Below are 3533 nucleotides of genomic sequence, written 5' to 3'. Positions count from 1 at the left end.
ATTAAGATTTCAGTTTCATTTACTAGGATTTTCTTTTCATTCTTCAGGTTCTTGTTTTTACAAATGAGTTTCTTATGTTCTTGATACAAATCAGAAAAGGCATCATGGAGTTCATCAAATGTAAAATTGCTTTCAGTTTCAGCATGTACCTCTTGTGCCACCAAGCATGGATTTTCAATATGATACTGCTCTCCTTCTACACATGATGTTTCAGATTTGTTAGTGCATTCATATTTGTCTTCAAGCATATTCCATATTTCTTTAGCAGTCATGCAAGAAGATATGCAATTAAACTCATTCCTATCTAATGCACAATATAATAGGTTCATGGCATCAGCATTCAATTGTGCTAAGTCCTTTTCATTAAAAGTTTGAGAGAGTGTGTGAAGATCATTTATTATGATTTTCCATAAATAATAGTTTTGTGATTGAATAAAGATGCGCATGCGTATTTTCCAATGTGTATAGTTTATGCCATTAAATAGTGGAGGTGTATCAATTGATTGTCCTTCTCCTAGAAAACTATCTATTTGAGTTGTCATGATCTTTGGCTCTTGATCGTGAGATCAATAATTAAACTTAGAGCACCTGCTCTGATACCACTTGTTGCCCAGTAGATACAACCCAAGAGGGGGGGGTGAATTGGGTCTTTTAAAACTTTTGACCTACTTCTAAAAGTTTTTGATTAATTATGCTAAGTTGTATAGATGCACAGTGAAAGTTAAACTTAGCACCAGTTTGATGTATAGAATATGATTTGATTGAATGAGCTTGCTACTAGAGAATTCGCGGATAATAGTTAAGCAAGCAATTTATCTAAGTGAGTGTGTGTGTAAGTTAGGCAATGACAAGAAGCATTACAAACTCAACAAACATATAGTGGTTCGGTGCACCCCAGCACCTACATCCACTCCCCAAGACCTCTTGGGAATTTCACTATAATCCTACAGATTACAGCCGGTTGTTTTACAAGCTCACAACCCAACTTGTTGTTTTACGAGCGCACAACGAACTCGGTCGGTTTTTCCAGGCTCACCGACTAGAACCAATCCGATTGTTTTTCCGGGATCACAATCGAACCCTTACACGTTGGTTTTACCCTTGGCTCACCAACAAACCTAACACCGTTGGTTTTCCCTTTGGCTCACCAACAAACCTTAATCCCTTGATTCAATCCCTTGATTAAATCAAGTTACAAGATATTAAAACAAAGTGTAAAAACAAATCAAAGCTTCTTAAACAAGCAAATATAACAATATAAACAAATAGAGTAAAGAGAAGCCCTCAAACGAGTTTCGAAGATGAAGGAGCTCGGCTTCTTCTTTACTTGACCCTCTTCTGATTTGGCACGAAGTAGAGGATCACCAAGGCAGCACACGGATGGAGAGGAAGCTTTGGGATTTACTTGGATGCTCTTCTTCTCTCTATTTCACTTTGGATGGCCCTTTTGTGCTCATGGGAGATTTTTCTTGTAATCTCTTTGAAATCTCTTTCCTAAATGTTCTCTCCCACTTCCATGCCTTCTCCCTTGGCTCTCCTCTTGTTTTTATAGCTTTAGATGGCGTGGAAACAAGAATCTAGCCGTTAGAGACAAAAATAGAGCCGTTGGACACAGTCTGCACCTCCTGACAATATTACCGTTGGGATCGGAGTCGACTCGCTCGATCAGGAGTCGACTCGCCTGTTGCAGGAGTCGGCTCGTGCTTTACTGGAGATGACTCGGCCACTGTTCCAAATTTGAATTAAAGTGCATGCCTTGACTGGGAGTCGACTCGTCTTAACCTGGAGTCGACTCGCCAACTTCTGGAGCTGACTTGGCAATTTCGGAGTCGGCTCATCCACTGAAGTCCGTGGATCCAATTTTGAATTTGATCCACTCGAGTCGACTCGACTGTCCTGGGAGTCGACTCGAATCTCAGAGCCCGAACTCCCGATCCTCTGTCTTTTGGCTCGTCCAGTCTTGGAGTCGACTCGAACTTCCTCGGAGTCGACTCGGCTCTCAGTTTCCGAAACTTGGTCTTCTGCCTTTTGATGTGAAGCTGTCTTGGAGTCGACTCGAGCTGTCTGGGAGTCGACTCGAATCTCAGAGGCAGTAACTTGGTCTTCTGTCTGTTGATGGTCGCGAAGTCTCGGAGTCGACTCGTGCAATGCGGGAGTCGACTCGAATCTCAGAGTCCCAAAAATGCTCTCTGACTTTTTCTTTGTGTTCCGCTTAGAGTCGACTCATGCTTTCTTTGGAGTCGACTTGCCAACCATTGGAGTCGACTCGCGTGCCACTGGAGTCGACTCGAATCTCAGACCCGAAAACTACTCTCTGACTTTTCTGCCTGTGACTCCTAGGAGTCGACTCATACTTCTCCGGAGTCGACTCATACTTCTCCGGAGTCGACTAGAATTCCACTAGAGTCGACTCGAAGACTGTTCTTTTGAATTTTTCTTTTGATTTTACTCCTCCAATTTGAATCCTTTGAACTTTAAACTTGGGCCAATAAATTGTAGCTTTCTTCCAACTTGAGAGCTTTGGAGGCCTTCTTGTGTTCTTCCAACTTGCTATGTTCCTTGCAAAATAAATATCTTTCTCCTTGCAACATAAACATTAGTATCTATACTTCTAGGTTTTGTGATCATCAAAATCAATCTATGAATCAATCTTTGGGTCATCACTCAGTGTTTTGTCATCATCAAAAAGGGGGAGATTGTTGACCCCCTAATGGATTTTGATGAATACAAAACACTAGAGTATAATTCCATTTATCTTAATAATTTAATTGAGAAATTCATGTGTTTTATTAAGAATATTGTTAAGAAATGTTTAGGCAAGTTCCCATAATTTTTATGAATTTATTGAAGAATTTTTTTGAGATGAAAGAAAAAGTTCAGGGACAGCCGAGACGTCTCCTGATAGTCTCAGAGACGTCTCTGGCACAAACAGGAAGAACTGGCACGTCTGGAGACGTCCCCGGCACCTGCCGAGTCGTCCCCGCGATAGCGGAGTCGACTCTCTCAGTAGCGGAGTCGACTCTCTCAGTGGCGGCAGAAAGGCAGTTTTCAAGAGATATGCGCGAGACGTCCCCACCATACGCGGAGTCGTCCCCGCAAGTAAAAAGCAGATCTCTGGAGTCGTCCCCTAGATAGCGGAGACGGCTCTCTCAGGGTTTTCCAGAGAATGATTTTTTCGGTGATAAGGCAGCGGAGACGTCCCCTGAAAGAGCGGAGTCGACTCTCTCAGGGAATTCCAGAAGACATGTTTTTCTGAGATAAAGAAGCGGAGTCGTCCCCGAGGGAGCGGAGTCGTCCCCATTCAAAAAGTGCAAACAAGCCGAGACATCCCCGTAAAGTGCAGAGACGACCCTCTCAGCAAATCAGAAAGGCAAGGATTCAAACGGTACAATTCCAGAGTCGTCCCCGTAAAGAGCCGAGTCGTCCCCAGACAACGTAAAAAGTAAAATCTTGTAGCCGAGACGTCTCTCGTTGAAGCGGAGACGTCCCCGGAACGCCTGGGACGCGACTGACAACTTTTCAGGTTTGGTTTG

The sequence above is a fragment of the Phoenix dactylifera genome, unplaced genomic scaffold, assembly GCF_009389715.1.
Source record: "Phoenix dactylifera cultivar Barhee BC4 unplaced genomic scaffold, palm_55x_up_171113_PBpolish2nd_filt_p 000836F, whole genome shotgun sequence".
Classification (NCBI taxonomy): Eukaryota; Viridiplantae; Streptophyta; class Magnoliopsida; order Arecales; family Arecaceae; genus Phoenix; species Phoenix dactylifera.
The sequence above is the reverse complement of the archived record's forward strand: the minus strand, read 5'-3'. Positions refer to the sequence as shown.